Here is an 11960-nt window from a genome sequence, read left to right as displayed (position 1 = left end):
CAAGGGCTGGCCTGCCTGCCTTAGGGGAGGAGCAGCAGCCATCATGAACATTGAAGAAGCAAGGAACTTTACAACAGGACAAAAGATGACTGTCTTAGTGTCACACAAGCTGTCGCCTGTTTTAGATCAGAAAAGAGACCCAATGTCTGTCTCCCTCAAGGCTCCTAAAATACCAAGTATTCTCGGCTGAACCTGATGATACTGAAATTCAAGTGAGCAGTATAGTTAACCTACCTCTTTTCTGCAAGGGAAGTCGGAAGCTGAACCTGTAGTACACGACTGCCTAGAGACCATGGAAGCTGTGTATTCCAGCCAGCCAAATCTAAAGGAACAGCTGCTCCCAGCTGCCATGAACTGGTTCACTGATGGCAGCAGTTTGTGAGACAGGGAGTGTGAAGGGTGGGGTAGCCTGTGACTACAGTCTTGGAGGTCATCAAGTCAAGCCCATTACCAGCAGGAACTTGAGCACAAAGGGCTGAGCTGAGAGCCCTCACTCGAGCATCACAACTGGCAAAAGGAATAAAAGTTAATGTTTGGACTGATGGAAGATGTGCTTATGGGAATTGTTCATGCCCATGGAGCCATATGGAGGGAAAGAAGATTCCTGACTGCACAAAAGAAGAGCATCAAATATGCCACTGAAATCCTCAGGCTCCCCAGGGAGGTGGAACTCCCATTGCAAGTGGCAATTGTACATTGCTGAGGGCACTCTAAAGGTAACACCCTCCCGGAAGGTGGCAGGAAATTTGCAGATGATGCAGCTGGAATCGCTGCCAAAAGAAATGAACCACTTGTGGCAGCTCTAATACCCACTGCAGTATCAACTAAGCAGCCTGTAAAACACCAACCTTCTGATTATAAATGCATTAATGAAAAGGAAACTTTTAGAAAATGGTTGGGGACAATTAGACAACAGGTCAACTAATAATACCAGAAAAGTTAATGACATAATGTGAAATTGTACGTGGTAAGACTTGTAAGAAGAGCAGAATCCCTACAACACCACCTAAAAAATGAATTGCAGGCCCAGGCATGCAGGACATTGTTAAAGAAACATCACAATGTGTGACTTGTTTGAAGAATAATCCAAACCCGATAGGATTTAGGCTAGAACAAGGAGTTATTATTAGTGGAGGAGCTTTTCCTGGAGCCCTGTGGCAGACAGACTTTTCTGAACTCCCAAGAAAGGGGGGGTTTTGATATTTGCTGGTACTTACTGATACTTTCTCTGGGTGGCCAGAAGCATTCCCTAGTAGGACAAATAAAGCTAGAGAAGTGATAGAAGTGTTGTTGAATGAGATCATACCTTGGTTTGGTGCACCTAGAGAAATATCCCCTGACAGAGAATCATATTTCTGTGCAGAAATTGTGCAAGCTCTCAGCAAAGCATTAGGAATCCAAGGGCAGCTTCACACACCCTACAGATCACAAGCTAGTGGTCAAGTAGAAAACCTCAAACATATGATCCAAAACCAGATAGCTAAAATACGTCAAGAAATTAATTTATATTGCTGTCAAGCTTTACCTATTGCCCTTATCAGACTCAGAAGAAAACCTAGGTCTAAAGAAAAAGTTAGCTCATTTCAAATGCTTTGTGGCAGACCTTATGGATTAAATGTTACTCATGATGAAAATTTGGCTCAAGTTGGTCATCAATATGTCTATGAATATTTAATGGCTACAAACAACCAATTGCACCAGATGTTTAATAATGTGTTTGAGAATCAAGCGAAGCAGCCGCATCATAAATTGCATACAATTGATCCTGGTGACTGGGTGTAGGTCAAGAATTTTACAGGTGATCCTCTGCAAGTAAAGTGGGACGGATCCATCCAAGTGCTCCTGACTACCTTTACGTCCGTTTGAGTAAAGGAAAGACCTAGCTGGATTCACTGCATCCCAGTGAAGAAATCACCAATTAAACCCTGGACAACCAAACCTGTTGGGGACCATGGACTAAAATTGAAATTCACTCATAAACCATTAAATTCATATTGCATTTCACTGTCTTTTTCATTGCTTATACTGTCACTGGCCTTTGATGTTATCAGCCATGTAACACTAATAGGAACCACAGCTAATTATACAGGACTCGGGGATTGCTGGCTTTGTGGAGAAGTGCAACAATGGAACCTTCCCTTAACAGGGGTACCATCGAGCAATTGGTCAGATTTGAAGCCCTGTAGCTTACACAGCACTAGTGCTCAGTGTAGACAGGTAGGATCTTCCTCGGCAAAGCCCCTTTTCCAATTACTGCCTATCAACGAGTCAGTCACATACACAGGGCTGAACCACTCTGGAGCAAATCTCGGCAACTTTTCCAGTAACACAACTGAGTGGGTCAATGTCACTCAGCCAATGTGAGAAAACTGTCTTCTTGACAGACATAGTGGAAACGAGTCCGTGAGAATTAACACCAGCTGCAACCTTCCTGGTGCATCTTGGTGGCTTTTGGGAAGGGAATAGCATTAAAACATTGACCAGGTAACTGGACTGGCCAACGTACCATGGGATACCTTCTCCCTCAGTTACAAGTTAGAAATCAAACTAATGAAATGACAGGTAGAATTCAAGGACTGTGGAAGACTCACAAAAACAACACCCAATAACCCACAGGTGTGATACAGCACCAGCTTTCACAGTTTTGTTAGGGCATTGCTCCCAAATTCAGGAATTGCACAACTGGAAAAGGCCATTTCAAGCATCTCAGCCAAAATAGAATTGATTGCTAATTCAACAGCAGATGCCTTAAGAAGACTACAAACTGAAATAAATTCACTAAAAGAAGTAGTCTTTCAAAAGCACATGGTGTTAGATATGGCAACAGCCAAATGGGAGGAGTTTGCATTCTAATTTATAGCAGGTGTTGCACTTATATAGATCAGTCAGGGCAAATAGCAGAGGATATCCATAACATTTGGCAACATGCAAAAGTACTCCGTGAAGTGACCAAAGGCATCTTGCATCTTGGAGTAAATACTTGCGGGAAACTCTAACATATTGGCTACCTAATCTGAACTGGCTAACACAACTTTTTGTAGGAATTTTAGGAACTGGAATACCAATCCTAGGAACCTGCACCAAGAGCCATTGTTTGTATGGTGTTGTAAACAAACTGCCACCATGTATCACAAGTGGGAGCAAAATAAAATGAGATGCAGGATTGAAACGGGTAAGTATTTTGAGACCACAACAAGACTGGAGTTGCAAAAGAAATTGCAAAAGCTATAAAAAAGGGGTGGCTTGATGCCTAGGCAATGAGATAATCTTGACTTCCACAAAAAGCTGTAGCTGTGCAGGAAGGAGTAGTTACATTAGAAAAGGGTATGTGAATGAAGCACTTTTTAAAAATCAGCAAATTGAGCAGAACAAGCTAACTGCAAAAGCTAACCACTGGCTATTTGAGCAGACAATCCTATAGAGCATGCCCAGGAAGCAGGGCTGCAAAGTTCAAGCCCGAGGAAGACTTATGAGCTTCCTCCAAGCCAGAAGCAATTGCATATTTCCAAGAGCTGGAACACAGCAGGCAGGTAAGATGTGAACAGTGTGTGCGTAAAGGCCTTTTAATTCACAGCTCTCAAAGAGAGCTCTGGGGCTCGCAGCTGGACAGAGATGCTCCTGCTCACACCTCTGTTCAAAGTGGGGGTAACACACCCTGCTGCAGGTGCTTGGGTTGGTCTCTGCAGGTCCAGGCAGATGCCAAACCTGCTCTTCACAGCCTTCTCCCTTCCCCTGCCCCTGTGCCAAGGGCAGCGGGCCTCAAGGACTGAAAGGACCACAGGGAGCCAAAGGGGGACACTTGCACCTACCGCAGTGGGAGCTCCTTGGGAAGCACTTTCCTTAAGAAGCAAGCCCCTTTCCTCCAAAGGTGTTTCCCCAAATGTGTAGCTTTCCTCAAGAACACCAACACACTATTCAGAAATGCTGGCAAGGCTGAATTAGTGCTGGTCTTTTTACAGAATGACAGAATCACTGGGTTAGAAGAGACCTTCAAATCATTGTGTCCAATCCATGCCCTAACACTTCAACTAAACCATGGCACTGAGTGCCACATCCACTCTTTTTTTATGTGCACCCAGGGACGGAGACTCCACCACCTCCCTGGGCAGACAATTCCAGTACTTGATCACTTTTTCCTAATATCCAACCTGTATTTCCCTTGGCGCAGCTTAAGACTGTCCTCTCGTTCTGTCAGTGCTGCTTGGAGAAAGAGACCAACTCCACCTGACTACAGCCACCTTTCAGGGCGTTGTAGAGAGAGATAAGGTCACCCCTGAGTCTCCTTTTCTCCAGGCTAAACAACCCCAGCTCCCTCAGTCATTCCTCATAGGCTTTGTGTTCCAATCCCCTCCCCAGCCTTGTTGCTCTCCTCTGGACATGCTCAAGTGTCTCAAGGTCCTTCCTAAACGGAGGGGCCCAGAACTGGACACAGCACTCAAGGTGTGGCCTCACCAGTGCTGAGTACAGGGGAAGAATAACCCTCCTGCTCCTGCTGGCCACACACTTCCTGATCCAGGCCTGCGGCCATTGGCCTTCTTGGCCACCAGGGCACACTGCTGGCTGATGTTCAGTCGGCTGTTGTCCAGCACCCTCAGGTCCCCTCCTGCCTGGGCACTGTCCAGCCACACCATCCCCAGCCTATAACGTTGCAGGGGTTATGGAGGCCAAAATGCAGGACTCAGCACTTGGATTTATTAAACTTCATTTTATTGGACTCTGCCCGTCCATCCAACCATTCCAGGTCTCTCTGCAGAGCCCTCCTACCTTCCAGCAGATCAACATATGCTCCCAGCTTAGTGTTTTCTGTAACTTTACTAATGAATGACTTAATACCCTCATCCATGTCTGTGATAGGTTGACTTAGGAAGGAGAAACTCAGAAGAGATTCTTCCTAAGGGAATTTCCTCTGTGGGGGTTGGGATACCTGCAACAGCCAATTAGAGAAAGTTAGTTTGCTCCGTGAACACACATTTTGAGGAAGGTAATCCAGAACTGACCCTCTTTGTCTTCCGGCGGCTGAGCAGGTAACATCAACCCGAGCTTCCCCCTCCCCCATGTGGGGGGGGGAGGCTCGGGAGGCCGCTTGGGCCCCGTTTGCCAACGAGGGGGACCCGATGGCCGGGGGGAGAAAAAGTTGTGTGATAAGACCTTCACGGCTTCCTCCTCCACGGGCCTGCGGCTCTGGCGTGGGGGGAGGCCGACTCTTGCTGCTGCCGGAGGGGCCGGGCCTGCCCGGGTGGCCATGAGCAGTGTGGGGGCTGCAGCCCAGCCCCAGAAAGGCTGATTAACACCTCAGCTGCCTCCCAGCTCGGCCTGAGCCTGGCCCAACTCTTGTAGTTGTGTTAAACTTTAACTCTTTAGTGCTCAGATAAGATTTGCAAAGCCTCCAGCCTTTCCTTTGAATATGAAAGGGAATAAGAAGATTTCTGAAGTCAGTGATGTAAGAGCTAAGTTTTTAAGATGGAAGGAGAATGAGAAGATGCTGAAATGGCTGAAAATCTTTTTGTGAAATTGTAGGAATGAACTGATGTACTGAATATTCCTATAAACCATGGAAAGAGACATGGGGGGATGGAAATGTTCCATTTAATAGATGATTTGACTAAAGAGCACCTGTGTTAAGAATTTCTGTCCTGAGAAAAGAAGAGGATTTTGGTTTTCTGAAGATGAAGCCTTAGCAGAGAAAAAGGAGACAGAGAGAATCTTTGTGGTTGAACATTTCATTCTTAAAAGTAATACCCCATGGAGCAGACATGGCCCACATCTACAACTTTGGGACGGCTGTAGAGTTGGGAGGAGCGTCATGGTTGCAGGTTCCTGGGCGGATGCAAACCGTGAAAAATAAAACCACAAGAGAACTGTCTTTTTAATTCTTGTGGGAAAAATCCCTACAACTTCAACAAGAAGAAGCTTCTCTCTCCAGGAGTGAACTGAGAAAGACTAAATTAGGCACTGACCGAAGTATTTGTTATATGTTTGTTTTGTTGTTATGAACATTGGGAGAGGGAGGGAAGGAGTGATCTAAAAAAATCTTATTCTGAAATTTATTTTTTTTTCTCTCTTTTTGTTTGTGTAGTTAATAAATTTTCTTTTATACTCTCTCAAGTTTTAGGCCTGCCTTGCTCTTTTGCTCCTGGTTCTGTCTCACAACAAGAAAAATAAGTTTATTCAAATTGGCAACTCAAACTCAAAACATTAATTTGGTGCGTTAGCCGGGAAAGTCAAAATTAAACCAAGACAATGTCGTCAATAAAATATTGAACAGGACTGGCCCCAGCACAGAGCCCTGAGGGACACCACTGGTGACTGATCCCCAGCTGGATGCAGCACCGTTCACCACTACTCTCTGGGCCCAGCCATCCAGCCAGTTCTTAACCCAGCAAAGAGTGCTCCTGTCCAAGCCGTGGGCTGCAGCTTTTCCAGGGAATGCTGTGTTGAGACAGTGTCAAAGGCCTTGCTGGAGTCCAAATACACAACATCCACAGCCCTTCCTGCACCCACCAGGTGGGTCACTCGGTCATAAAAGGAGATCAGGTTGCTCAAACACGACCTACCCCTCCTAAACCCATGCTGGCTGGGTCTGATACCCTGACCATCCTGTAAGTGCTGCATGATAACACTCAGTAGAAACTGTTTCATTATCTTACCTGGTACTGAGGTCAGGCTAACTGGCCTATAATAACTGGCCAGGATCCTCCTTCCCACCCGTTTTGTGAGTGAGTGTCACATTGGCCAGCTTCCAGTCATTTGGAACCTCACCAGTGAGCCAGGACTGCTGGTAAATGATGCAGAGGGGCTTTGCCAGCTTATCTGCCAGCTCCCTCATCAGCCTGGCGTGGATCCCATCTGGTCCCATAGATTTATGAACATCTAAGCTGCTCAGCAGTTCTCTGACTGCCTCCTCCTGGATAACAGGGGGACCATTCTGCTCCCTGATAGCATCTACAATCCAGGAGGACACTTGTCCAGAGGACAAGCCACCTTCCCACTAAAGACTGAGGCAAAGAAGGTGTTAATGACTTCTGCCTTCTCCTCATCTGCAGTTAATAAATTCCCTCTCTCATCCAATAGAGAACAAAGGCTGGACTTACCCTTCCTTTTACCATTAATATATTTGTAAAAACATTTTTATTCTCTTTTACAGAAGTTGCCATTTGTAGTTCAAACACAGCTTTGGCCTCCCTAACTTTTTTCCTACATGCTCTAGTAGCCCCCTTAAATACTTCTTGAGAGACCTGACCCTCCTTCCCAAGACGATACATCCTCTTTTTATTTCGAAGTTCCTTCAAAACCTCCTTGCACATCCAGGCTTGACATTTGCCTCGTTGACTCACCTTTCAGCACACAGAGACAGTCTGCTCCTGTGCCCTCAAGATCTCTGTTTGGAAGCACGCCCGCCTTTCCTGAACTCCTTTATTTTTAAGGGCTGTTTCCCAAGGAACTCTCTGAATAAGTCTCCTAAGTATGCCAAAGTCTGCCCTCCAGAAGTCTCATGTAAAAGTCTTATTGATGTTCCTCCTGATTTCACCAAATATCAAGAACTCTGTAACTTCATGATCACTGTGCCCCAAGCGGCCTCCAACCACCCCATCTCCCACCAGCCCATCTCTATTTACAAACTACAGATCTAATATAGTCCCTTCCCTGGTGGGCTGACTCACCAGGATAACAAGAAGTTTTCCTCCACACACTCTAAGAACTTCCTGGACTGCCTCTTTTCTGCTGTATTGAGTTCCCAGCAGATGTCTGGCAGCTTAAAGTCACCTACAAGAACAAGGGCTGATGATGCTGAAACATTCTCCAGCTGCTTATAGAAAAAGTTGTCCACCTCTCCTCCCCGGTTGGGTGGACGAAAGCAGACTCCTAGTAGGATGTCAGCCTTAGTAGCCTTGCCCTGAATTCTTACCCATAGGCACTCGACTTGATCATCATTCATTTCAATACCCATGGTGTCAAAAGCCTCCCTAATATAAAGGGCCACCCCTCCACTTCTCCCTTTCCTGTCTCTTCTGAAGAGCTTGTAGCCATCCAGTGCAGTGCTCCAGCTGCGTGAGTCATCCCACCATGTTTCAGCGATGGCAGCTACATCATAGCTCTGCTCTTGCACCATGGTTTCCAGCTCTTCTTGTTTATTACCCATGCAGCATGCATTGGTGTACATGCACCTCAGCTGGGCTACTGATTTCACCCCTAACTCAGGCTTACTACCCTTGGGCCTGCTTTCAGACAGCCCAGCTGCATCCCCTTCCTCCTTCAAACCTACTTAAAAGCCCTCTCAACAAGGTCTTCAAGTTCATGAGCTAAAAGCCTTTTGACTTTAACTGAGAGATGGATCCCATCTGATTCCAGCAGGGCAGGTACTGTAAAAGTTGTCCCATGATCAAAAAATCCAAAATTTTGCCGATGACACCAACCCTTGACCCACTTGTTAATGATGTGAGTTCTATTCCTTTCACTGTTTATCTCAGCCACCATGGGGACTGAGGAAAAGACTACCTGTGCCCCACTCCTACCAACCACTTGACCCAATGCCCTAAAGTCCCTTTTAATTGCCCTGACACTCCTCTTTTCAGTCTCATCACTGCCAGCCTGGACTATTGACAGTGGGTAATAACCAGAGGGCTGAATCAGCCCACGAAGTCTCTCAGTGATATCCCATACCCAGGCCCCAGGGAGGCAGCAGACCTCCCTGTGGGATGGGTCCAGTCGACATATGGGGCCCTCAGTTCCCCTCAGAAGGGAGTCACCCACTACAACTACCCTTCTTTTCCTTTTCATGTCAGAGGTGGTGATCCCTTTGACAGATGAATCGTAATGGGGAGGCTCATTGCGCAGATAATTTTCTTCTAAATCGTCTAAATTATCTGGCTGACTCTCTAAATCCAGGCCTTCATACTTATTCTGGAGTGGCACCTGGCTAGGTGATGGGGGCCAGGAGGAATTTTTATTATTACCTCCCTGAGCAGGGAACCATTTCCAGTCCCCTTCATCTACCAGGTGCCCTTCTATTGCCTGACAGTGGGAGGTACAGGAGTCCTCTGACTCTTGTTGGACCCCTCTCAAAGATGGAAGGGCTGAACTCCACCAGTCTATCTCCCTTTCACTTTCCCTGATGCTTCTTGTTCTTTCAACTTCCTCCCAAAGCTCGGCCACCAGTGAAAGGAGATCGTTCACCTGTTCACACCACAGGCAGGCTTCCTCCACAACACCCCTTGAAACCACTGATAAGCTCAACCATTCCACACAGGAATGGGTCTGTACAGATACATCCTTTTTTGAGGGTTCCACTTGGTTACGTACACTTGTACCAACTGCAGGTAAAAACAATTACTGCGTGTAAAGACCATTACTAACAGAAACCCTAACACCAGCCAGGCAACAGAAACACAGCAGACAACACACAGCAAATCTCACTAGCAAGAAAACCTGCTCCCTGCCTGCTGGCCCTGCTGTGCACACTGCCGTACCACGCCCCGAGAGATGTGCCATGCTCCTGTCTGCCAGCTCCTGTTCCCTGTGCTCCCCAGAGGACTCTTAGAAGCAGCCACTCAAAGAGGAAGGAAGCCCCAACCCATTCCTGCCTGACTCACAAGTTATCCCTATCCTCTGCACTTCCCCACGTGTCTGCTTTGATGTTGACTGGGGAAATTCCCTTTTTTGTGGCCGTCCATTGCTGTGCTCAGCAGGGACACAGTTGTGGTTGGAGATGAGCTGCCACAGCCAGACACGCAGCAACTGGAGCATAGAATGTCAGGCTGGGCAGATTCTTTATTTCCAGAATTCAAAACTGTCTGAAAAGCACAAGGAAGCATGACAGTATCTGTGTATAATCTATTGGTCCTGGGAAACTCAGCTGCTGATGGTGCTTTTGTGCTACTGCCAATCCCTTCCATGACAAAAACTAATTCCTGGAGAGAGCAATATCATCTGACAGATACCAAGTGTTGCCACCAGTTGCTCCAGGTGCTCCTGCCAACAGCCCCTGTAGGAAGGAGCAGAGCCCCCAGTGCACGTGGGCTTTGGCTCCCTCTGGCACAGAAGCCCCCCGGGACACAGGTCTCTAGGGCAGGAGCCGGGCACCAGAGCTGTGTGAGTTTAGGATGGCCACCAGCTGGGACATGTCCCAAGGAGGCCGAGCAGTTTCTCTGGAAGGCCCTGTGCCCTTCCTGCTGCGGCTGCGTCGGCAGCACTGGGGGCTCCTTCTGCTGCCCTGAGCCCGCAGAGCAGGGCAGCATTTGCTGATGGTTTGAGCCCCTCCTAAATATCCTGTCGGGCTGTCTTATACAATTAGGGTGAGGGATTCCTGCCAAGCTGGGCCACTTTGGGTGGTCTCAGGGTGTCCCCAGGGCAGGTGGCATTGTGTGCAAGGGCCCTTTGTGATACAGTGCAGCATGGTCACTGTGGCATGGAACGGTGTCAAAGGACCCTTTGTGACGTGAGGTGACCTAGGAGCTGGCGGTGACACGGCCACACCACAGTGCTCGGAGCACGCAAAGGGACAGGACGCACCAGAGCGGTGCTGCGAGGAACCCCTGTACAGCACACTCGTTCGTGCCTGACCCGGAGCTTTTCCGAGGCATTATTCCTGCAGATGAGCTCGAGGCCAGACCACAGGGCTTGGTGGCCCGTGGCCTTCTTGAGGCATCCCTTTTGCAGGTGACCTTGAGGGCAGACCGTAGGAGTTGGTGCCCCGCAGCTTTTCCAAGGCATCTCCCATCCCTGCAGCAGGTGCCCTCAAGACTGGAAGGAGGGATTTGCTGAACACAGTCGTTGACGAGGAGTCTCCTATCCTTGTGGAAGGAGCCCTCGAGACCAGAGACAGGACCTGCTGTCCTGTACTCTTCCCAGGAGATTTGTCTTGAAGGTGCCTTCCAGGCACAACTGCAGGACTTGCTGACTCGGAGCTTTTCCGAGGCATCTCTCCTGCAAGTATCCATCAATCCAGGCACTGACATGGAGCAGAGACCCCCAAACGTGCCCAAGCTGGTCAGGATGAAGGAGGAAGAAGAAAGCCCTGGAGCTGCCTCAGCAGAGGAGACAGAACAGGTGGTACCATTCCAGCCAGTGCAGCAGGGTGAGTGGCAGAGCTCGGCTGTAGAGCTGGTGCCTGCATCCAGCTTTGCCCCATCCCATCCCATCCCATCCCCTGTGGACACACCATAGATAGGATGGAAGAGGGGCCGGGCAGACACCTCACAGTGGCCGTGCTCCATCCCCTGGGGCATCCCAGGGCTGGCCCTGCCTGGGGAATGCAGGGCTGGGCTGTGTTCTCCAGCCTCTCCAGCAGCCCCTCAGCTCTGGCTGCGCTCGCTCTTTGCCAGGTGCAGCCATGGACCCAAAACAAGAGCAGGAACCCACTGGTGGCCTCTTCCGCAGGACAGCACAGGTACCTGCAGCCATTCCCAGCTGGGCTGGGCCTGCTGTCACTGCTCAGCCAAGCGCCACGCTTGGAGCATTCCATGGAACAGCCCTGGCTTCTTGCCCTTCTCCTACAGCTGGTTTACAAATTCATCAAGAGAATTCATGAGGATGAGACCATGGGTACTGCGTTCAGACCATACCCACTCATCTTCAAAACCAAGACCAGTGCTGCCCTGCTGGATATGCTTGTAGAAGAGGGTTTTTCCAATCCAAAGCAAGTAAGCAGCCTGTGGCCAGGGCTTGATCCTCCCAGGAATTGTTTGGCCTCCCAAGCCACTGGGGCCTCCTGGTCCCCATAAATGTTTCAGGCCATCGCAGTGTGGTGGGAAGGGAAACACTTCTCTGGGGAAGCTGGGGACATTACTCCATCTGGCAGCTTTCCAATTCCCCTGTGCCTCCTTCAGGTGCCTGGCATAGTGAAGTACATCCACCAGTGGCTCATGTCAAATCAGTTTGCTGAGCACAGGCTGCACAGGACCCTGCTGGATCTCACTGAGGCACAGCCCGCTGATGTGGTGATGACTCTCCTGTGTGTGGCC

The sequence above is a fragment of the Sturnus vulgaris genome, unplaced genomic scaffold (assembly GCF_052056855.1).
Source record: "Sturnus vulgaris isolate bStuVul1 unplaced genomic scaffold, bStuVul1.hap1 Scaffold_137, whole genome shotgun sequence".
Classification (NCBI taxonomy): domain Eukaryota; kingdom Metazoa; phylum Chordata; class Aves; order Passeriformes; family Sturnidae; genus Sturnus; species Sturnus vulgaris.
The sequence above is the reverse complement of the archived record's forward strand: the minus strand, read 5'-3'. Positions refer to the sequence as shown.